A 26,147-nucleotide genomic window follows, 5' to 3' on the forward strand; every position below is an offset into this window, starting at 1 on the left:
TGTCTGTGTGTGTGTGTCTGCCCAGCATATACACGCGGGCCACCGCCTACCTCCGGTACAACCCACTCCTACATAGCGTCAAATCACACTATTAACGCTCTACATAAAACCAATAAGCTGGGCTTCACAAATATTCATATGTCAAATAACTTCAAGCGATTCGTTGTTATTTCCTAAGCGATTCGTTGTTATTTCCTTCCACGAGGTAATAAAATCACAGCAAACGATCAGCATCATTATGAAGGAATGGAGGAAGTATTTGAGGAAGCGGCTGTGCGGAAATATGACGGAGACTGCAACGCAAGCGGTGTTTAAGGCAACGGAAATGCACCAGAAAGGTTGTTGACTGTAACATGTCTAGGAGGAGGCGGTGGGGGTCGGTGGACACACGAAAAATATGACGAAATTCCTCTCCTGAAGTGAGAATATTACGAAATTCATATCCTGAGTGAGAAGAAGTATACGAGAGACATGATGTGTGAACACATTACTTTCGGAGATGCCCTCAATAAGTGTGCTGATGAATTTCTGGCGCTAAATATATTTACATAGTATTAGAGGAGCAATAATAATAATAGATTATGAAACGCAAAGACGAAAATGCTTCAATGCAAGCCCGAGTAACTAGAAACAACCTTATATAGATTCTGCAATTCATTCTTTGCTCTATCAAAGTATTAATATATATATATATATATATATATATATATATATATATATATATATATATATATATATATTTTTTTTTTTTTTTTTTTTTTTGCTTTGTCGCTGTCTCCCGCGTTTGCGAGGTAGCGCAAGGAAACAGACGAAAGAAATGGCCCAACCCACCCCCATACACATGCCTTGATTCAATCCACTGACAGCACGTCAACCCCGGTATACCACATCGCTCCAATTCACTCTATTCTTTGCCCTCCTTTCACCCTCCTGCATGTTCAGGCCCCGATCACACAAAATCTTTTTCACTCCATCTTTCCACCTCCAATTTGGTCTCCCTCTTCTCCTCGTTCCCTCCACCTCCGACACATATATCCTCTTGGTCAATCTTTCCTCATTCATTCTCTCCATGTGACCAAACCATTTCAAAACACCCTCTTCTGCTCTCTCAACCACGCTCTTTTTATTTCCACACATCTCTCTTACCCTTACGTTACTTACTCGATCAAACCACCTCACACCACACATTGTCCTCAAACATCTCATTTCCAGCACATCCATCCTCCTGCGCACAACTCTATCCACAGTCCACGCCTCGCAACCATACAACATTGTTGGAACCACTATTCCTTCAAACATACCCATTTTTGCTTTCCGAGATAATGTTCTCGACTTCCACACATTCTTCAAGGCTCCCAGAATTTTCGCCCCCTCCCCCACCCTATGATCCACTTCCGCTTCCATGGTTCCATCCGCTGCCAGATCCACTCCCAGATATCTAAAACACTTCACTTCCTCCAGTTTTTCTCCATTCAAACTCACCTCCCAATTGAATTGACCCTCAACCCTACTGTACCTAATAACCTTGCTCTTATTCACATTTACTCTTAACTTTCTTCTTTCACACACTTTACCAAACTCCGTCACCAGCTTCTGCAGTTTCTCACATGAATCAGCCACCAGCGCTGTATCATCAGCGAACAACAACTGACTCACTTCCCAAGCTCTCTCATCCCCAACAGACTTCATACTTGCCCCTCTTTCCAAAACTCTTGCATTCACCTCCCTAACAACCCCATCCATAAACAAATTAAACAACCATGGAGACATCACACACCCCTGCCGCAAACCTACATATATCGTCTAAGCTTTCATGAAAGCTCCATATCCATGAACTAAGTAAACTGTCATAAAAAATCTCTATATTGTAAGTGCGGACACAACGATCTTTACCACGTCATTCTCGACCGAAACTCAGTTAAACCCAACTCTCTTCTCGCCCCCCCCCCCCCCCTCTCTCTCTCTCTCTCTCTCTCTCTCTCTCTCTCTCTCTCTCTCTCTCTCTCTCTCTCTCTCAGATGAAATTTTGCCCCCTGCTAACTTGAATAAGCTGCTTGTGTGAATCCTGCTCTGACGAGGATACGCAGCATCCGACAGGCCGGCTGTTACACCTCACGGAGTGTGTGAGGGTTGAGGCTTGGCCGACTCGATGCCTACTTCTCTCCTTTCCAAGCCTAGCTAAACCGTGTAAGTCTCTTCACCGTATATGTTTACCGTGTGTTCTATAATGCGTTCTTCCTGTAAGTGGTTTATCATTACTTATACCACATTCTTTCTACATATGCAACGTGTGGGATCTAGTGTCCGTAATCGGTGGTATTTTAATACAAAGAAAGTAATAAATACCATATTGATATGTTACATAAGGACTTGGAGAGTATGGAGGTTTCCACAGAAAGTACATTGATAACCTGACATACTAAAAGATAAATATGAGCGGGTGGCATTCAAGTTATGATAGTAAGCTCACATACATTAGGAATTTGTATAGTGAAACAAGATCAAACTAGAATATGTGGCAGCAGTATACGAGTGAGCAACAGTGTGTAAATCTCAACCCAACAGGAGGAGTCTCGCACGGGAGCGAAACAGTGAGGATCAAACAGTAGTGGCCTGAGGTGTGGCAACGGTAAACGAGTGAGCAACACAGTCTAGTGCAGCTCGCCGGCCGCCCTGGGTTAGACAGGCCGCTGTCAACAGGCTGGGCACCCAACCCAGCCTACCTTTACCGGACGCACCGGTGCGGTGGTCGGGTGCGAGGATGTTAATTTGGTGACCGAAGTGGTGGCTGTGCCCAGTGCGGCAACACCAGGCCATGGCCGCCTCTATGGCTGTGGGTGATTGTAATGTATCGACTAGTAAATACGTTTCGAAGTTTGAATGGCTTTAAAAAAAAAAAGATGTGTCTATCGGCTTTGGCAGACAGTGGTTGATGGATGTGGTTGAAAATAAGATGTTGGTTGTAGTTCTTAGTTGCGTTATTCATGTGGAGGGGTGGCCGGAGGTTGTCATGGAGGTTGTGAGGTTGTGGGCACTTGTGGTTGTGAGAGCTATGCCCAGGGGGGTAGATGCCTTGTGGTTGGGGGGAGGGTATTCTAACCTGGTGATATGTTGGGATGGGTGGTTGTAGACTGGTTGTACGCGCGGTAAATTCTAATTTTGTGAAATCAGCGGTTGTTGGAATCAAGTGACGCCAAATGCTACATAGCGATGGCCGAGTTCATGAAAATAATAAATAACAATAATAATGATAACAATAATAATGATAATAATAATAATAATAATAATAATAATAATAATGATACTAATAATAATAACAATAATAATAATAATAATAATAATAATAATAATAATAATAATAATAATAATAATAATAATAACGTCGGGAAGAACAGAATTAATATCCAGCAACATAATGATCAAGTTCGTACTTAGATTGAGAGACATTAAAGTAATTTCCGGAGTTCATGGACGTGTTAAGAATGTCAGCGGATGGGGGGAGGGGTAGGTTGTCGCTATGGTAACCACACAGCCGATCCCCATTCATTCACCATAGGCCTATAATAGTTCCGCCCGGGAACCCACGGACTTGAGCAAGCTTTGTGGCCTTGTTTTACACCGGGATGGCAGTAGTTTGGAATCATCAACCATGGTCATTCAAGGTGCTTCGAGTGTGGTACAAAAGTGAGGTGAAGCAGGGAGAGGAGTTCTGGTCTAGCGCCAGACGATGGTCGTGCGTAGGGAAGGTCACACGTGTGGTAGGTGCGGTGGTGAGAAAGGAACCACTCTACGTAGCCGTCAGTCAGTGGTACCTGGTACACTGGTGTGGGTAGACGGTGTCGGTGGCTGATGACCCTGTGGTCAGGGAGATGCAAGGGAACCAGTAGTAGCACCACCAGTCCTCTAGGGATAATGGCCGTGGTCTACAAGTAACCAACCGGTTTTTGGGTAGATTCACAATCGGTACCTCACTGCATATGGTGGTTGAGGCGAGGCTGCTGCCCCCCCCACCCCCACCCCCCCAAAAAAACACAGACCATCTACGTCAAAACTGCTATCGTAGTGGCGCCTTGGGTCGTGTGTGTGTGTGTGTGTGTGTGTGTGTGTGAGGTTGCTGGCCGATTCCCGTATCTCCGGTCCGCCTCATTACCATCAGCAGCGACACCTAACTATAACCAGCACACCTATCTACTCCATCCTCGCGTGGAGTAAAAAAATAAAAAAAAACTGTTTGCCTATTCTGATGAATAGCTGAGTAAATATGTATTCCGGCAAGCGGTTCATGATTTCACGACTTTTTCTTCTTTCTCCTCTCCGATAGAGAATGGGGAAGCTGCGGTAAGGGATGCTAATGAAAAAAAAAAAAAATGATAAAACTGCGCCGAGTCCCTTCGTCGTACATACGAAAAATCCCACCCACTACTGCCCAGCAGTTTCCTAACCTGTTTTTAAAGTTTCATATATTATCCACCCACATGCTGGCCTGTGTCATTCCAAATTCGATAGAGGTTACATAAATCCGTCCCTGGCATTGATGCGAATCGCCCAGGAACTGGCTGTCAAGTGAGGTGACGTAAAAGAGACGGGAAACAATATGCGAGACGGTTTGTGGAACTTGGCAACAGCGGGTTGGCCCCGGAGGATCCTCAGACGTCGGCCACAGGTACTGTATTGTGATTCATGTGGCCAGAACCAAGTCCCTAGCATTTATTTCTCTTCATTTTGAAATGGATTCTTTACTTTTCGTACCCATTTAAAAATGACATTTTTTTTTCCTATATTAGTATCTTAACACGGTATCACAGTATACTGCCCCTGTATTTCCAAAATGAGTGGATAATGAGTTGTTGAATCACTGCCGCTCTCTGGACGGAGAACAGTTAGGTTGTATTCATTAGACAGTACGAGTTTGGTAGGTGCAGACCGTATGTAGCCATGCCAGACTTTCTCCCCTACATGGTATAGGAGCCTCCGTCTCGAGCGATGTGGGCGACCGGCGGGGCGGTCAGGCCACCACGGGAGAGTTCAACGGGGTCCGCGTTCACATACACACACACACACACACACACACACACACACACCTCGTGTATACCTTTTATTTCAGTCCATGACACTACATGACTCAAGAAAAATCTACATGTTTACTAACTGATTGTATGGTGGGCTAATACACTTGCATGAATCACCGAATCCACTGGAAAATATGTAGAAAAGACGAATTAAATGACTTGGTAAGGGAAAAATTTTTATGGAGAATGTAGTCTGTTTTTAAATGTCGGCTTCCGATGTCTAACCGGGTAGATACCACAAAAATGACTGGTAAATAATACGCTTCATTTGCGTAATGAAAGGGAATCCAACTGACGAATCATGTTTCCGAAAACGAGCGCTTTTTCTTTGACATGACGCTGGCATATAGCATGAAACGCACACACGCAAATGACGACATCTCATCGAAGCGTATTACATCAAAACATCAGCGGCGACTCAATACGGTCGGATGATGACTATGTCATTCAAACGTCTCACTGGTCTGGTCTAAGGAAGGTGTGTAGGCCCTACGCTGAAAAGATTAAAATGAAAGATAAAAAAAAAGGACGTGACGCCCATTTCGGGCGTACCGGCGTAATGAAACGCGAAGATTCCACACATACCGTAACTGACGCAAGGCTAGGCTAGATCCGGGTTTAGGTTTAATTCTCTGGTTTGATTTATCCCAACGTTACCTAAACGTACGATGGGGGGGGGTGGGAAGGGGGGTGGGGGTCTTCAGGTGATTCAATGCCTTTAAAAAAGATCTAAAGGGAGTAATGAAGCTAATACAGCAAATAAAGCTAACTGTAATAATGGTACCTGGCAGGATGGATATATATATATATATATATATATATATATATATATATATATATATATATATATATATATATATATGGCTGATTAATGTGAGAAACTGCAGAAGCTGGTGGCTGAGTTTGGTAAAGTGTGTGAAAGAAGAAAGTTAAGAGTAAATGTGAATAAGAGCAAGGTAATTAGGTACAGTAGGGTTGAGGGTCAAGTCAATTGGGAGGTAAGTTTGGATGGAGAAAAACTGGAGGAAGTAAAGTGTTTTAGATATCTGGGAGTGGATCTGGCAGCGGATGGAACCATGGAAGCGGAAATGGATCATAGGGTGGGGGAGGGGGCGAAAATCCTGGGAGCCTTGAAGAATGTGTGGAAGTCGAGAACATTATCTCGGAAAGCAAAAATGGGTATGTTTGAAGGAATAGTGGTTCCAACAATGTTGTATGGTTGCGAGGCGTGGGCTATGGATAGAGTTGTGCGCAGGAGGATGGATGTGCTGGAAATGAGATGTTTGAGGACAATGTGTGGTGTGAGGTGGTTTGATCGAGTAAGTAACGTAAGGGTAAGAGAGATGTGTGGAAATAAAAAGAACGAGGTTGAGAGAGCAGAAGAGGGTGTTTTGAAATGGTTTGGGCACATGGAGAGAATGAGTGAGGAAAGATTGACCAAGAGAATATATGTGTCGGAGGTGGAGGGAACGAGGAGAAGTGGGAGACCAAATTGGAGGTGGAAAGATGGAGTGAAAAAGATTTTGTGTGATCGAGGCCTGAACATGCAGGAGGGTGAAAGGAGGGCAAGGAATAGAGTGAATTGGATCGATGTGGTATACCGGGGTTGACGTGCTGTCAGTGGATTGAATCAGGGCATGTGAAGCGTCTGGGGTAAACCATGGAAAGCTGTGTAGGTATGTATATTTGCGTGTGTGGACGGCTATGTATATACATGTGTATGGGGGTGGGTTGAGCCATTTCTTTCGTCTGTTTACTTGCGCTACCTCGCAAACGCGGGAGACAGCGACAAAGCAAAAAAAAAAAAAAAAAAAAAAAAAATATATATATATATATATATATATATATATATATATATATATATATATATATATATATATATATATATATATATATGTATGTATGTATGTATGTATGTGTATATATATATATATATATATATATATATATATATATATATATATATATATATATATATATATATATATATATATATATATATATATATATATATATATATATATATATATATATATATATATGTATGTATGTATGTATGTATGTATGTATGTATGTGTATATATATATATATATATATATATATATATATATATATATATATATATATATATATATATATATATATATATATATATGAAACATACCACACGAAGACATGAGGGAACTAAGCGTCTGAAATTAACATGATGACAATTCCCAAACAACAAAGAGAGAGAGAGACAGAATATTCAGAATAATTACTTCTTACATGTGAGATAGAGACTTGGATGTGTGGTAATGAGGCCATTGTTCGTCTGTTCCTGACGTGACGTCACTAAAAATAGAGGAGCAATTGGCTATAAACACACACACACACACACACACACACACACACACACACACACACACACACACACACACACTGACACACACACACACACACACACACACACACACACACACACACACACACACACACACACACACACATATACTGACACACACACACACACACACACAAAACACTTATGGTCGTAGGGAAATTTTTACCCAGTGTTTAACGTGTTGCAACACTCTTATCGGAACTGGAGTTACGTCAGCGCTGTACGTAACGGCCGGAGCAGTGTCACTCAGCTTGTCGTAACATTGTGTCACGCCCGTGAATCATCCTAGCGTTATAGGAAGAAAACGGATCTGGTGGGAAATTTAAAGGGCTGTATGGCTCATAACCTCAGAGATAAAGACATGGGACTCAGGTCTGATTTAGTGCCTTAAACGGGATAACATTACCTTTCGCAGTGTTCTTGCGTATCTCATACTCTGGAGAATAATTTCCTATAACACCTCAGGCTACACGAGAGAGGCGTGTTCTGATTTTGAAAAAAAAAAAACAACTATACAGACCAGTATACAGATAGATAGATAGATAGATAGTTTGACAGATATACAGAAATTACTGTGGAAAAATACGGAGTAATTCCTGAGCATCCAGAGCACACTACTGTGGAACACGGGATATTTCCTGAGCCTCGGCAGGACACGAGCGTGTATGGAGGGGCGGGGAGGAGGTCCTCCGGTGGTGACGATAGCTTCGGGATGGGGGCGGTAATGACGAGTGCCCCCCCCTCCCCTCACCCTCGGGATGACGACAGGTTGGGGGGGTGGAGGAAATGACGCCCCGCCACCACACCCCCCCTTCCCAAGCGATGACTCAGAAAACGGAACAGCGTCCTTCAAGACCTCCCGGAGAAACCACTATTACGGGGAATATGACGAACACGTCTGTCACCCGCCCGGGAAATAACGGGAGGAGGAGGAGGAGGAGAGACACCGGCAGGTAGGCAAGGCAAGGGGGCCGGCCGGGCCCGCAAGCCTCTTGTCTCCCTACCAGCCATCATCTACCTTCATAATTTCGCCCTTGAATTTTTTTGTTCGATAATCTTGCTGTTTCTTCCCGTCCTTTAGCCGTTATTTTCCTTACTCATTCTCCACCACAATCGGTCGTAACATCGCCTGGTGTGTGGCGCATAACGGGGAGCGATGAACGTGCCTTACAAGCCGTCGCTTCCTCTCTCTCATAAACCACCGGCCAGAACCGATCGTCAAAATAGTGATCACATTTCCCGTCGATATTGTAAGGTAAAAAAAAAAAAAGTATATAATCTTTCCAGCCCATCTCCCAGCAGCAGCAGCTGCTGCAGCACGTACGGTATGGTTGTGACGGGTCAAAAAAGACCTGTCATTTGCGAGGAGTCACGTGTACAGGTTACACTTGGTATACGTGACTCGAAGTATATAAACTCAGCAGTTGACGCCTTTGAAGGAGACTGTGCAACCCTTGAATACAACAGCCTTGCTTCATCCATTAAAGGCCAGATCATATATATATATATATATATATATATATATATATATATATATATATATATATATATATATATATATATATATCAAATCTCACAGGAGACACCTGTTAGACATCTGGCGTCATTATTTTCACAAAAAAATATGAAATGGTTGTCAGTCACTTATCTCGTGTTTTACGTTTTCTTTTCTTTTTTCCCTTTAGAACAAAAGTTCACTAAAATTGTCGTGCCTTACAGAACACCGCTAAGTTCCAGACGAGCGAGACTATATTCTCATGTTATGAACCATGTGTACATACGAGTCCACTGTTTCAATGCAGTGTACCATCAAATATGTAGTAGAAAACGAATTCCACCAATTCAAAGAGAAAATGAAAGTCAATCATGAGAAGGGTAACTACAAAAGATAATTTTACCAGTTCATGCTACTTTACGTCGAGCAAAGATATCAAGCAACTTAACACTAAATGTAATCTATATGTTTATTGAATGTTTGCGTATCAGATAAGCTTAGTTCAGAAGAAAACTACAAGGTTCAGATCACCATATACCGGTGCAAAAGGTTAATTAGCGAGATTATTAACCTGCGGGAGCACTCCTCTCTAATACTGTTTCAGAGGAAGAAGAATCGACGCTTTGGAAGCTATATTACTAAAAGACTATGCAGTACCATGAAATAAATGAAAATACTAAATCTATTGGTGTCTATGAGTCATGTTCTACCTTGCTATACATGCTCAAATCTTTTTAAAAGTCTATGATCTGCTTGTCTGATTTACTGGTAACCTCTCCTTAATAAGGGGTATGTACCTATAGAGCAGAAAAGAGTAAATTTAATCAGTTTTATAACTAAGATGATACGATTGACAGCTGAACTGAAGAACTCTTGAACTACCTCCAGTGGTATGTGAATCCCTTGCAAAAAATAAATCGGGAATCAAATACTTTATCTCAAGGACGAAAAGTTTATAACTAGACTGATAACCTGTCTGGTATAGATGGAAGGAAGAGAAGAAACTATAAAAAATGTAGATGCGGGAAGGATATGTGGAGACGATTTCAAAAGAGGGAAATGTACTAAGTCTTCTGGGTTGTTGGGTCATGTAGAAAGTATGGCTGATGACACGAGTTAAGAAAATATATCGTATAGTAAGTAGAAAGGGGACAAAGATAAGGGACAGATGAGACACGAGATGGATAGATGAGGAGAGGTCAGACGAGGGCTCGGGGAGGCTTCAGATGAAGATGGTGGGGGTAGTGACTAGGAATTGGATGCTAGCAAGGAAAAAAAAAAATATGTATAAATACATTTTGTGCACAGAGATGGATGGAGGTGAGGTGTTCTTACTTGACTAGTTAAATCTGACCACACCAAAGATAATGTGAAATTTGAACACTGAATTGAGACGATGCGGAAGCTTTGAAATAAAGAAATGACGAAAAATATATTCATGTAGAATGTTTTAAATACAAAGAAATATGAAATAAGACCTGATAGGTCAATTTATGCAATATTTGCCTTTTTTGTGCACAATGTTCATACCATTCTGTGTACAGCGAGAGGGTAAAAATGACGATTTGTGTTTCCAAAACAAAACTTTCTCTAAAAAGCGGGTTTTGCTTCGCGCCACAATGACCGCGTTTCATCGAGGCAAATGTTCTCTTGTGTTTCACGTGACACAGAAGAATTTCGCAATCTCTGTGTCGCATCAACCAGAATGCCGCAGCCACTGTTGCCATCGCCATAACTCCGCCAAAAAAAAAAAAAGGACTTTTGGCTCAGTTGTAGATTTCACGGCTTTTGCGGCTGCATTCGCCGACCGACGCGTTGAAAGTGGAATTCCTCCAATCGTAGTTCGAATATGCCGTGAGCCGAACGAGCCAATCGCAGCCCGCCGCTTCCACGGATGACGTCACATCCTCGCCAGGTTACGTCACAACTGGAGAGAGTTGGTTCACACTGTGCTCACAACAGCCCTAGTGGCTCATATAATGCTCACAACAGCCCTAGTGGTTCGCATAGTTCTCAAAACAGCCCTAGTGGTCACACAGTGCCCAAAACAGCCCTAGTGGCTAACAAAGTGCTCACAACAGCCCTAGTGGCTCACACAGTGCTCACAACAGCCCTAGAGGCTCACACATTGCTCAGAACACCTCCAGTGGCTCAGAAAGTGCTTACAACAGTATCGGTGGCTCACAAAAATACCAGTGGCACACAGAATGTTTACAGCTACCTTAGTGTCTCACACAGTGTTTGAAATTTAAACAGTGGCTCACACAATTCACACAATGGTACAGTGGTTCACACCGCTCACGACAGTACAAGCGGCTCACACAGTGCTTACAATAGCACCAATGGAACACAGAGTTCACAATAGCAATAGTGACTCAGAAACTGCTCATAACCACTAGTGGTTCACATTGCTCACAACTGTATCAGTGGCTCACGATAGCACCAGTGGCTCACACAGCGTTCCCATCATCGTCAGGGGCTCGCACAATGCTTACAATTGCACCAATGGCTTACACACAGTGGCTCACAATAGCCCTAATGGCCTCCAAGTGTTCAAATCACCAGAGACTGCTCATAATAGCCCTAGTGGTTCACAATGTGCTCGGAACACCATAAGTAGCTCAGTTTATGCTCAAAACATGACCAATGTGCCACGAAGTGCTCACAGGACTATGAATAACACAGAGATGCTCAGAAGCGTCTTTGTGAGCACTCATAACAACGCGCTTGGTTCACACAATGCTCACAACCATTAACAGTCTCGTAAATATGCCCACCATGGAAGAGAGAAGAAAAGAGGGTGACTTGATTACAATCATTTAAGTTTCTCAGGCACTCTGATGACGTCAACAGTAAACAGTTCATCGAAAGGTGCAAACGCAGGATGATGAGAGACCAGAGCATGAAACTATGCAAGAAATCAAATAAAGTGTAAGAAGTTGTATGCTGAATTACTGCTGAGAGAGAGAGAGAGAGAGAGAGAGAGAGAGAGAGAGAGAGAGAGAGAGAGAGAGAGAGAGAGAGAGAGAGAGAGAGAGAGAGAAGAGGCTGGTTAGACAAGTCAGGTATAGTTATAATAAACTCATTTTCTTGAGATCTCGAAGAAAACGCGTAAGATGGATAGCTACGTTAAACATCGCAATAAACTCACTATCGGAGGGAAGGTCGGAGCCATCATGAGTTCCGCATCACAAAGTCACTCGCGCCGGACACCAAGATTATGGACGGCTGGTGAATGCCGGGAGGCGTCCCAGCGGCGTCCAGCTTGGCCTAACGGGGACAAACGAGCTGGTGGAAGGCTGCTCGGCTAATACGGTTATGGCAACATCATTACTCACAGTTTTGGCAAGATGATCGATGCCTCCTCCTCCCCGCCCGGTACATCGCCGAGGGGCTTTTTGTGATGATCGACTTTGTACTTGTGCATGTCCGTTTACGGATATTCGTGTGGCTGTGTGTCCACACGCACACACAAACTATGGGAAGCACCAGCAGCGGCAGCTAGCAGGTCCCGTGCCGCAGGTGGCTGGTGGATACACGCAGACGACTCGCGTTAGCAGCAGCCGAAATAATACCTGTACAATCGAGGGATGGAGGCAACAACGCGTCGGAGGGAATGCGATGACAGGCGATAGGTTACAGTCGGAGTTGATAAGATGGAATAGGAGGAGGCAGCCAGTATCCCCCCCCCCCTCAAAAAAAAAAGTGATTCCGCAAAGAAAACTTTTTTGTACATATTTCATATCCGATTTTTTGTACATATTTCATATCCGATTTTTTGTACATATTTCATATCCGATTTTTTTGTACATATTCCATATCCGATTTTTTGTACATATTCCATATCCAATTTTTTTTGTACATATTCCATATCCGATTTTTTGTACATATTTCATATCCGATTTTTCTTCTTTTGTCTTCGACTGAAAGGTGTATAAGCTTCAAATCTCACTCCCGTAATGGTATAAAGATCATCTTTAAACGTCACTCAGAATAAAACCATTATTTACCCTTTTTTTTTTTTTTTCAAATCTCACTTAAATAAATGTGTAACGTCATTATCCCCAGGGCCCTCCACAAGGGCATCATCAACCCAAGGCCTTCCTTATGATAATTCCTTCAATTCTTTCAACCCTCTGAACAGAGGTGATGGGCGTGGAGTTTGAAGTCAGGCGTTCACCCCCTTCATCTAAATACGGCTTTTCCTTTACATAAATCCTTCATTCATATGTAAATTGATATAAATTCACACTCATCACCTGGAGTCGCGTCTACATTTGCATCCCATCACAACCTTCGCTGGATCGAGAGTGTTTTTCCTTCAACAACCTGAGCACGACGGTGCGATCCCTCGGTACGACAGTACGATCTTTGAGCACGACGGTACGATTCTTGAGCATGACGGTCCGTTCCTTGAGCACAACGGTAGGATTCTTGAGCACTACGGTACGATCCTCGGGCACGACGGTACGTTCCCTGACAAAGACGGTACGGTCCTTGAGCACGACGGTAGGTTCCTTGAGCAAGACGGTACGATCCTTGAGCACGACGGTACGATCCTTAAGCACGAAATTACGATACTTGAGCACGACGGTACGGTCCTTGAGCACGACGGTACGATCCTTGAGCACGACGGTACGGTCCTTGAGCACGACGGTACGGTCCTTGAGCAGGATGGTAGATCCTTGAGCACGGCGGTGCGACCTTTACGTATGATGGATGACCTTCGACCTGATCCTTAATAGCAGGGCCGTGAGAGAATGCCAAGGAGAACAGGAGATATAAGATAATGTACGGTGAAACACCACACACACACAAACACACACACACACACACGAGGACACGCTAGCCAGGGGATCCCGCTGTGAGAACGGCCTCACATACACACGAAGGCACGGGAACACGTCCCTACCCTGAACACTCTCTCCCTCAAGTCGATGGTGGCTCGCATAGTGGGGCATTATTTCTTTTCACTCTTATTTCCACTCTACTTCTCCATCACACACTGACAGGAAATAGGAGGTGTTTGTGCGTCGCTTACTTACAAAATGGACGCAGGGAAGCAGAGACGACATACTTAGGCAAACTGAGTCGAAATATAAAATAAACAGGCATTATTTATTCGAAGGTCCGAGAGACTGAGTCTTAACCTGTTGGTAATTTCATGACCTCGACTGCATGAAGAAAGCAGGTGTATTTTTCCTGTCACCGAAGACCACAGTAATCAAGATCATTTCATGGTAACTGTGACATGCGATATGACGTGGTTAGAAAAAATATAGTCTTCGGTAGCATGGTTTTAAGATGTCGTGACACCCGGCCAGGGAAGTGGGCACCAGTTATTAAGGGGGGGGGGGGGGGGGGTTCGAGGGCTTAGGTAAGAGAGGAAGGGAGGTCGAGAACTTGTGAGGAAGGCTGGCTTTTGGGTAAGAGACAGGGAGTGTTACCTGGGTATGAATTACGGAGGTTGGGACTTCAGTAAGTTACGGATGTCGGGAGTACAGTAAGTTACGTATACTGAGACCACAATGACTTAAGGACGCCGGGACTTGGGTAAGTTAGGGAGGCCGGGAATACGGTAAGTTAGGGAGGTCGGGACTTGGGTAAGATTGACGAAAGCGTCAGGACTTGAGGGAAGTTAAATCAAAGAGGGGGAGGTCGGGACTGGGGTCTGAGGAGGAAGAAGAGGTGGAGCGTTAACCTCCTTGTGGTGGAGACCCCCTGGCATCCCCCTCTCTCTCTCTCTCTAGCCCCGGGACTAGCCCGGATATTGCTCCCTTAGGATGGCTTCTAACCAACAGAACGTAACAGAAAAAAATCTGAGGGAGTAAAGCTGCTTGCTTTATTCTGCGGATCACGTCTAGTGTTCCCAGTTTTTCTCTGCTGAACAACAAGTTATGTTACTGTTAGAAGTTGTTCTTATGTTCCTGAACAGCTGGAGATCAGGTTCAGATTTGTTCTTCTGTTCTGAAGCGTTTCAAGATCAAATCCATAGTTGTTCTTTTGTTCTTCCGTTCCTGAAGATCAGATCCACATCAAGCAGGTACTTAAAACAATGTCTAATATGTGTTATAAAAGAGCGAAATTAGATACACAAGCAAGACGAGCATATAATGGTGATGAATGGTGGTGCCTATTCATGTGGTGGTGAACAGATGGCGTCCACAAATGTGGTGATGAGTGTAGCGATGAACAGAAAGCGTCCACAGATGAGGTGATGAACAGAAGGCGTCCACAGATGAGGTGATGAACAGAAGGCGTCCACAGATGTGGTGATGAACAGAAGGCGTCCACAGATGTGGTGATGAACAGAAGGCGTCCATAGATGAGGTGATGAACAGAAGGCGTCCATAGATGTGGTGATGAACAGAAAGCGTCCACAGATGTGGTGATGAACAGAAGGCGTCCACAGATGTGGTGATGAACAGAAGGCATCCACAGATGAGGTGGTAAGTGTGGTGATGACCATAAGCCCTTGTACTGGTTGGATGGTATAACTGGTAAGCCTCAACCCAGGGTCTGGGGAAGACGTCTTCTGATAATTATGTAAGAAAAGTTACGCAAGGCTCTGAATCATTCATAACCGGCCTGTTATAAATGTTTCCGCGTTAGATTATAAATGACCCTGAATTCGTTACAAGTGCTTCTGCAGTATTCATAAATGGCTCGGTTGTAAATGGTCCCGAATGAGCAGTAAGCGGGTCTGAATCGGTTACGGATAACGTAGTTATAAAAGGCTCTATATGTTATAAATGGCCGTGAATAATTCGTAGGTAGCTTAGTTATAAATGACTTGGAATTACTCATTAATAGCTGAAGTATATATATATATATATATATATATATATATATATATATATATATATATATATATATATATATATATATATATCATTCATAAATAGCTATGAATTATTCATAAATAGCTATGACTTATTCATAAATAGCTATGACTTATTCATAAATAGCTATGACTTATTCATAAATAGCTATGACTTATTCATAAATAGCTATGACTTATTCATAAATAGCTCTGAATCATTCATAAATAGCTCTGAATCATTCATTAATAGCCTTAGTATATATATATATATATATATATATATATATAGCCCTGAATTACTCATAAACAGCTTGGGTATAAACGGCTCTGGATTAGCTATAGACGACTACGAGCACAGCTATATACCGTCCTCAACGCTGGTCGAATTTCAATTCCTTCCGCCTGCGCAGCGCCGCCACCAGTCACGTTGCTTTCTGCCGCACTCTACACGCTCCCGTGTCGGGGACCACAGTCCTGATAACTCCTTCTCCAGGAAGGATCGCCGACGGATAATATGCAAATGGGATATTTTTTTCTTTTTCTTTGTTCAATTATTTCACGGTCGAGTGTTGTGGGATAATTCACTGAGGGTGGTGGGAGATGGCGGGGGGGTTTGCTTTTCTTCCCCTACTTGCAACCTTCTCTCTCTCTCTCTCTCTCTCTCTCTCTCTCTCTCTCTCTCTCTCTCTCTCTCTCTCTCTCTCTCTCTCTCTCCCCCCCCCACCCTTGCCTGAGTCTGCCGGGGTGGTGGTGGTGGTGGTGGTGGTGTTTGTGTGTGTTGACTTTTGCCGAACGAAAAAAAAAATATCAATGTGGCAAAAAAAAAAAAAAAATTATAATAAAAATCTACGAAGTTATTGTACACCCTCTACCCTCAACCCACCCGTGGGCGGTGGTGGAGGGAGCCAGCCAGAGATGGGAGGAACACGGCGAAAGGAACGCCCCGATAACTAGGCACACCACAACCATCGAATAACACAACTTCAGCGGCGACACCCCGAGTGTTGGGTGAGGGGCAAACCTGGAGGCGCTTCTCGAGTATCTCTGATCTCTCTCGTCGTAAGCCTCAGCCACGGGACCGAAGAACGGTCCATGAGATATCACAAGGGGACTGAACACTTACGGGGAAAACAAAAGAGTTCGTCAAGTGGGGAGGATATTTTTTCAATCTTCGATTCCATGTTAACAATGATGCTGTGTAGGTTTGCTGTGTGCTGAGAGAGAGAGAGAGAGAGAGAGAGAGAGAGAGAGAGAGAGAGAGAGAGAGAGAGAGAGAGAGAGAGAGTTGTGGAGGGGGTTTTCAGTAAGGAAGATTAGGGGGGAGGGGTAGATACTGAGTTTCTCGGGCGTTGAAGTCAACGCCAAGCCCGCGTTCGGAGGCTCTTACTACCTCTTCCACGTCAACGTCAGTGCTGGCTAACAGGAAAACAGCTTTTCTCTCTATCGCTCGCTCGCCACCCTCAATTTTCGACGTCCAGCATCAGCACCCCCTTCTCCTCACCATCAACGTTATCTGAGCGTCTACATCAACGTCATCTCGGCATCAACGTTCCTTCCTACGCAAAACCTGACGCCTTACGTCATCAGACCTGCTCCCCCTCACAGCAACGCCACACGGCGCTGTGTCAACGGGGCGTCTCGCTAAAAGACGTCCCCACCAAACTTTGTCATCAACGCCACCTCCACAGATTCACAACACACACACACACACACACCACACACACACACACACACACACACACACACACACACACACACACCACACAGACCACACACACCCACCTCACAACGCCCACCCCTTCCAACGCCATACGTGGACCCGTCCAACAGATCTTTTAATACGTGAGACGAACTACCTATATGGGATACGGGAAAGAAACGGCTGGAGACCTTTTAAGTTCCTGAATAATTCATCGTAAAAAAAAAAAGAAATAATATTTGGATCTTCCAGTGAAAAGCGCTCTAACTTACCCCGAACTAAGTTGGTTGATATGTAGATCACATATGAATGGTGAATTCTTTGACGGGAGTTTGGCTGATAAGGAGCCAGACGAAAGAAAAAAAAATAACATCAGAATTTAAAAACTAATCGAAATTAATTGCGTTAGACTGGTGTGTGTGTGTGGAGAGAGAGAGAGAGAGAGAGAGAGAGAGAGAGAGAGAGAGAGAGAGAGAGAGAGAGAGAGAGAGAGAGAGAGAGAGAGAGAGAGAGAGAGAGAGAGAGAGAGAGAGAGAGAGAGAGAGAGAGAGAGAGAGAGAGAGAGAGAGAGAGAGAGAGAGAGAGAGAGAGAGAGAGAGAGAGAGAGAGAGAGAGAGAGAGAGAGAGAGAGAGAGAGAGAGAGAGAGAGAGAGAGAGAGAGAGAGAGAGAGAGAGAGAGAGAGAGAGAGAGAGAGAGAGAGAGAGAGAGAGAGAGAGAGAGAGAGAGAGAGAGAGAGAGAGAGAGAGAGAGAGAGAGAGAGAGAGAGAGAGAGAGAGAGAGAGAGAGAGAGAGAGAGAGAGAGAGAGAGAGAGAGAGAGAGAGAGAGAGAGAGAGGAACCGTCGTGCGCAGTTCCGTCGTACGTGTACCGTAAACCTTGTAAATGGCTCGCTGGGCAGGTGACTCGGGGCCTCTGATTTACAGACCAGTGATATAGTCAGGCGAAACGGCATTGCTTGAGGTGCCGCGAGGCGACGACGACCCGGGGTGTGAATAATTGAAATAATGAGGCGGTGGGTCGGTGCGGAGGTGCCCCAGGGGGAGTGCTCTGCACCTACACACATTACCCGCTGGTAGAGGTGGTGATCATGTCCGGACATTCGCGTATGCAAATGTCCCGAGCAGCAGCTGTGTGGAAGTTCTCTGAATACACACCCACCCACCTGCGTGCCTAACCCACGACGAGGGTTTTCTGGCCTTGGTGGCACGGTTAGCGCGTAGCGTACACCGCCGCGTTTCGGGTGTTGAATGACACTGTTGCTCTGAGCCGTCTCGTGTCCCCCAAATATTTGTCGATGACTGATAAGGGATAGACCTTAGCCATCTGTCTGTCAAGTTTTCTTTTCAACATTTTTGCAGATGTCTACGATGGTCTATGGCGAGTTAGCTGCTGGAGGACATTACATGGGAAGGGCAGATAACAGAAGACCTGATGGTCTATGACGAGGTTACTTCTGGTTGAAACTGGATAGTAGGTACAAAAAACAAAGAGACCTCCCCACCCACCACTCCCTCTGGCTCAACACCTTGCAGGATGAAGAAAAAAAAAAAAAGGAAACAGTGCAGTAGAAGGAAGAGTATATACTACCACGGAAATTTTACAGGAAAGTGTGAACGTTAAGAATCCACCACAAACAAGTCTAGTTGTACTGGGTTTTCTACAGGAAGAAGGATCGAAACTTGACAAACACACACACAAAAAGTATTGTTTGTTTGTTTGTTTGTGTGTGTGTGTAACCCTGGTCATGGAGTGCTGACTGCCATGCAAGACGCGGGACAAACAGGGTGGGTGGGTGAGGGTGGTGTGTGTGTGTGTGTGTGTGTGTGTGTGTGTGTGTGTGTGATCACCACGGTAGGCTTGGGAGATCCGGTCGCTATTCGCGGGCCGGCAGAGGCGAGTCAATCAGCCCAGCCTCGCTGCACGGCTACTCTAATCTCACCACTGTAACTCCCAAAGGACGGACCCCATTCATGGCCGGCCGGCGCCGGGAGACTCTTATCTCCAGCCACAGTTATCAGCAAGCAGGATAAGAAGGACGACACACACGACAATGGATACCAGAGCAAGGATGATGATCCTCCTCAAGGGGCCCGAGTACATAATAAAGATGCGAAAGCAGAGATTAACAACGCCAAATATTGAGAGCTGGATCACAGGAGAGGATCTACTGCTTATGTATGACGCTGATGATACGCACCGATAATGACTAGATCGAGGACAAACTACGACATCGAGTCTTATAATCAGTCAAATACACAGTAACCTTAATGCTGATAGGGACGAAAATCCCCAAATGAAAATCGTGAAAAGGCCGAAATTCATTGAGATAGAGAGAGAGAGAGAGAGAGAGAGAGAGAGAGAGAGAGAGAGAGAGAGAGAGAGAGAGAGAGAGCGAGAGAGAGAGAGATTCTACCATGAAACAATGAACTGCAAATCCCCTTCCTAATAAGTCTGGGATTATACACACCCCCTCAACCTAACCTAACCAACCTCCCCTGCCTTATCAACATACAGTAACATGACCTAACCTATTCTCTCCTCACCTATCCCTATTTGCGTGTGTTGATACGACCCGACGACTGGCAATCAAGGCATAGAAAGTTATCAAGCTGACAAACGACTCCACAGGACTTCACAAAGTCACAAGACTCGAAAATACACCCAACTTGTGGAAACAAGTCTGAATACCTGAGCTACATACCACCGCTCACCAATTCCTCAAATTGGGTCCTATTTTTCCTCTCTGTTTCCTCCGAGTGAGGCCACAGGCACCCGCTTGGGAATCCTCTTTCTGACAAGTTTCCAAAACTTCCTCTCCGAGATGACGGTGCCGTTACTTACCCTACACCTACCTACCCCGTCTTGTATTAGGGGGAGACACACCAATACCACCACCACCCCTTCCTCATGCGAGAGAGAGAGGGAGGGGATCCGGTCTTGTGTGTGACAGGGTACGGACCCCCCTTCCCCCTTACTGTAACAGAAGACCTACATTTTGCAAAGATGACCCTAACAGAAGACCTACATTTTGCAAAGATGACCCTAACAGAAGACCTACATTTTGCAAAGATGACACCCCCTCCACCTCTTGTACCTCCCATCGACTCAATATCAGGTAAACTAGACTTTAATTGGAGTGAATAACATGAAGGGCCTTCAATCACAGTGATTAACCCCTAATCATTCTCAATCCTTTTGTTGTAAATGGTTAAGCTGATTATCTTGTCCATCGTACAGCTAAGGGACAGCAGACTTGAGACACGTATCTGTATCATCACCCGAAACTGAACACTGCCACAGTTTCGTAATCCTTCATACATCTAAATCCTCGATATGGTTATTGTTTTATACTGTATCACATATCGTATTACACTGTATCACATCATATTACGTTGCATTATGTTATACTACATTGTTTTACATTATATTAGTACAAATTGGGTTTCGAAGTTCCACTAACGAGTTTTTATAGAAACAAGTCGCTACAGAAGTAATCTCTGAGCACAAGCGCATCACAGTAGTTTTTCAGGTGCGAGTGATCCCAGCTACTCGCTAAGTGCTTTCTAGTGTATGGTATATATCTCTACGGCAAGGTGGAATGTCCCAGGGCATGCTGGAAAGTTCCAGGACACTTGGAAATGTATAAGTACACGTGGGAATGTTCTAGGACACGTGGGAATGTATAAGCACACGTGGGAATGTCCTAGGACACGTGGGAATGTATTAGCACACGTGGGGATGTCCTAGGACACGTGGGAATGTAGTAGCACACGTGGGGATGTCCTAGGACACGTGGGATCATTGGTCGTTCCGGGACGAGTCTTGTTATGAGGGGAGTGAGAGAGTTTACCCGGTGCACTGCGGCCATTCATCGCTGCTGCTACTTGGACTTGGGTGGGAGTAACGTATCTTCCACTCCTCCCTCTCCCCACCACTTACTCCACCTATACCACCTTACCCCTATCGAGTCCATACTACACCATCTGCCTTCTCTCCGCAGTCTCTCTCGTCTGACACGAGCTTTCTTATCTACTGCCATCACTCTCACGTTCCTCGCCTCCCACTCCCTTGCGTTCAGTGTTTGTCCTCCTCTTCTGTGTCTCCGTGTCGCCCGTCCCTCCTATAAGAATACGAGTGGAAGTACATGATGACAGGTGACCTGTTGGATCATGACGAGGTTATCTGAGGTCATAATCTCATTTGCGGAACGGACAGGAGAGCAGAGAAGGAGCTGAAGATGTTAGGCCTCCTGGTAAGTGGCGTGGGGGAGGAAGTTGTGGGGTCCCGAGGGTGACAAAGTTGGCCAGAGGCAGAGTAGGGAGTAAGGAAGAGCCAACGCCACCAGGGGGCCCGGTACCCTGATCTCTCTAACTCTTTAAGATCTCGGTTCAGACGCCCAACTCCCGTCCCTCCAGCGATACGCCACGTTCATCTTAAGCCGATGAAACCCACGTCAAAGTTTCGGTAAGACAGATCACAGATGTTCATTTGCTTCCGGGTATAATGACGCCGCCAGAGGGATACTTTACCCAGGTGAGGTGGTATGGTTCCTGAGGCATTCGAAGCCTCATGGTCTGCTGGTATCAACCTGGAGAACCGACAGCGGTGCACCATAAGGGATGTGGTATCTACTTGAGCTGATCAACACTCCGTGATGCAATATTGAGCTTGACACGTCAATCAGATTTTGCGATGAATACTCTCAGGGAGAAAAAGAAAGTGAAAACTCCACACGCAGAGTCGCAAAATGAACCCAATCACAGCTGAGGCTTCGCTCTGAATACTGCTTTGACTTGCACTCCACTCGTTCCCTACTCAGGATCTGTGTCCCCTCCCTCTTGCCTGTCGCACCATGCAGAAGTCATGGCCCCCTGAGTGCGCCGCTCAACACCACCGACCCCCCACCACCCCACCCAACCCCAAGCCCTGGCGACCCCCCACACAGGTCTTGAGAAATGTTGTGACTAACGGGAACATTCCTCCCTACTTTAGGGCCACTTGGCTCAGTCGCAATGGCAGGGCCTCAATCTCTCCTCCTGGGGATAAGAGCTGAGAATGACTTTTCAGTAGAGAGTATTCTTTCTTTTCAGTCTGCCTGTGTGTGTGTGCAGGAAGCACTGGTTCTGACCAAGTGCTGAAGATGAGGGTTGCGAGTAACCAGTCCCTCCGTTAGATTAAGTAGGTATGGAGATGTCAAACGGTGGCGACAAGTGTTCCTGCTACCTTATTCTGTATATGTGAGGGGTCATTCAAACGCTGAAATGTGGAATGTTTTCTGGATCCAATTATATTCACCTGCGTAGCTGTGTGTAAGACAGCTTCAGTAAAGTCCCCAGGCTCAGGGGAGGTAGGTACATTCTCATACTGTGGCCAGTGCAATGGCCCCCAGCATGAGGCAGAAACTGTGGGTTCCCCAAACATGGTTGTCTGTGTACTCTCTCCTCCTACGTGCTGTATGTCCACTATTCTCTCACTGCATAGTGTAGTGAGCTGAGGCTCTCGTACATCTATGCTGCAGTCTCCCGTGTTTTCTACAGTTGCCCACGTCTTGTATTTTGTGTATTCTCTTAAGTTTGACGTTTACTGTAGCTTTCCCATAGTGTAGTCTTCCCTACACCTCATGATTGCTACACCCCACAACATTCTGTGCCCAGGAGAGCCTCCTCTACACCCCGTTTATCGTCGTCTCTCTAGCACTTCGGGTACAAAATCTACACCGTTCATCCGGTGTGCAAGATCCACCACAATGCTCAATGTGTGTGTGTGTGTGTGTGTGTGTGTGTGTGTGTGTGTGTGTGTGTGTGTGTGTGTGGTAGAGTGGGTGGCATCCGCCCCCTTGTGTATTGTCCTCCATACAATCCTCGCGGTGTATCCTCCCTCCTCCGGACCTAACCCACCATCTTCTCTCTAATCTCTTCCGTTTCCCATCCTCCGTCTCGAGCAAACTCCGCCTTTGTTGAGACGCCGCGGTCTCCATTCAGATCCTATCTAAGGAAGACTACATAAACTCGCCCCCTCTTTACGTAAGGTTGGGGAAAGCCACGCTCGTTACCTCTCTCCCTCTCTCTCTCTCTCTCCCACTCGTACAGGACTTTCTAGATGCGCTGGTCCGCGCCGCCGTGCTGTCAGTCCCGCCTGCCTAATCCCTCTTCTGGATCTGGCGTAAGAAATAAGTTCGCCGATAAAAGCCTCCGCGGAAGCAGGCGTCACCCCCTACCTCCTCACAGGCCTGCCCAAGTTCACTCCCAAAGGTTCTTGAAACAATCTTAAGACCGTCGCTGCGTTTCCCACGTGTGTAAGTGTGGGAAAACAGAAGCCATCGTCTGTGAGCAGGAGTGTCGAGCGCTCGTGACCTGCTGAGGGCCAGGTGTGGACAAAGCTCTGGGTATGGGGGGGGGGGGGGGAGAGAGAGAGAGAGAGAGAGAGAGAGAGAGAGAGAGAGAGAGAGAGAGAGAGAGAGAGAGAGAGAGAGAGAGAGAGAGAGAGGAGAAAGACAGCCTCTTCGTGTCCAGGGTCAACACTGGCGCGCCCGGAGCGGTCCTAAACCCTTCCATAAATTCTCCGACTCAAATCTTGCCGACGCTTCATTAGGGTCCGGCTAGCTTAGGGTTTCGTGACTCTAAACATTCACATTTAGTTAATTTTGCTTCACACAAGTGGGAAAGGTGATGCAGACGCTGAAAAATCGCTTAATAAAGGGGTAAGAAAAAAAAAGTTAGTGGCGTTGTGGTCGGCAAGAAAGGAGACGTGGGAACACATCCGACTAACTCCCACCTTCCTCTTGTGTCCCGATCGGGCAAGGACTACTTACACCAGCGAGAGCCAAACCAACATCCAGGCTGCCCTCTGGTCTGACACTCTTAGCTCCCAGGGATGGGAATCCACCCTGCTGGCTAGATGATAATCATACGTTATCATAATTACCCAAGAGTTTAATCTACCGTTTCAATTATCGACTCCGCACAATGGCTGAGGAAGAGGAGATCAGGGCATTATGGCCGTAAGTAAATGCCAGGGCGGTGTCCTCCAGACCTGCTGCTGGTGGTGGCCTGCAGCAATGGGGCAGAGTAGGACGTGCCTTGTACACCCCCAAGGAAGGGAGGTCATACCTCTACGTAGGCCCACGTCCCATGTACCAGGCTTGGGGAACGAGGCGATGGGGACTGGGACGAGGGAGACATCAATCCAGCTCAGGAAACCCCACATTCCATAAATAGCTCTGTCGGTCTCAAAGAAACTTAGGAGTCCCTGTTCAGATACCGTAAATTCTTGACTGTAGGATACCTCCATCATGTTATACGAGGGACTTGAAGCTGTCATCTTATAAAGGACAGAGCTTACATCTGGAGAGGGGTCTACCTCTCCATACTTACCAAAGCAATCCTACTGGGTAACCATACTTACCTGACTGAACCAAGACCAAAGCAATCCTACTTTATAAGCTCTCCAAGTATGAACTTTAAAAGTGACCCACTTTCTCTGATGCCGCCATGATAGTTCTCCTTTCCCCTCCCCCCCCCCCCTTTTTTTTTATAAATCTTAATCAGGTTTCTGGTCTTGAGAATTGGCCGTTTGTATGATCCCCACTCCCTACCCGCAAGACCATGTAACACTCTCATGACAGGCCACTGCGTTACATGAGTACTGCGCAGCCGCCGGCAACCTTAGTACGGGACGTTGTTACGTCTATTTTTTTCCCCACACCACTGAGCTTTGGAACCATTTACCCCTCCTTCATGTCTTTGCTAACAGCTATGACCTGAACCCCACATCCTCCACAACTATCATCTCCCCCCCTTCTTTCCTTACTTCGCCACCTTTACAAATCTCTCACGTCTTATTGGAGGTCTGGACCCAATGAGGCCTTTCGTTCGCTACCGGATCCTGCAACATAAAAACTAGGGGGAGGGGAACCAGGCCAGTGGGACGACAATCCAGCCAGGTACCAGGCTACGAGATACATGGCTCAGCCGACCAGGTTTAAATACACACATACACAGGTGTTCAACTGTTTCAAAATAGTGACGCATGGAATATGGAAGGTGACAGTCCTTTACATAGTGATATACAGGGAAATGACTGGAATGTGTATAAATGTAGATTTAGTGAATAAACAAAGAGGTTGGTTGAGGTGACTCACCATTACGAGGACGGCGGACGCCAGGGAGTTAATGGGAGCGAGATGATGATGAGGGACAGAGGAAGCAAGCTAGATGGAACAAGGTAGGTCAGATAGAAGGGGCCAGGCTAAATAGAGGGAGTCAAGCCAGAAGTCACGTTTAAGGAGAGCCAGACTAAAGGGAGACAGGCTAAAAGGGCGCTGGGTAGAGGGAGGCAGGATAAGAGAGAAGCAAGAAGGCATCAGGTTGAAAAAAAAATAAAAAAAGCTAGATGGAGCCGTGGTAGGGAGGGGCCAAGACACGTTGGACCACGCCAGGATGGACGGCGATGGCCACAAATGAATTATCAAAACTCTCCTTTTGAGTCCACTATTTACAACTTCCTCAGCCCACTCGTCCATCACGGGATACGGAGGAGAACGAGGAAGGGAAAAGCGCGTGGGACAGAGAGAATGTGAGTGGGATGGGATGGGAATGTAGGTTGGAGAAATGGTGTGGAATGGTGTTCACTGGAATGGATAACCCACTTAAAAGTCGCTCTCCCACTAGTGTGCAGG

General features: G+C 45.6%; 1 protein-coding gene across 1 annotated transcript in view; it reads left to right on the forward strand.

The window, feature by feature from the left end:
- Window positions 1-26,147, forward strand: part of Proc (Proctolin) — a 139,482-nt gene that overhangs the window by 4,867 nt on the left and 108,468 nt on the right. The window lies entirely within an intron of this gene.

This window comes from Panulirus ornatus, chromosome 53, assembly GCF_036320965.1.
Source record: "Panulirus ornatus isolate Po-2019 chromosome 53, ASM3632096v1, whole genome shotgun sequence".
Lineage (NCBI taxonomy): Eukaryota > Metazoa > Arthropoda > Malacostraca > Decapoda > Palinuridae > Panulirus > Panulirus ornatus.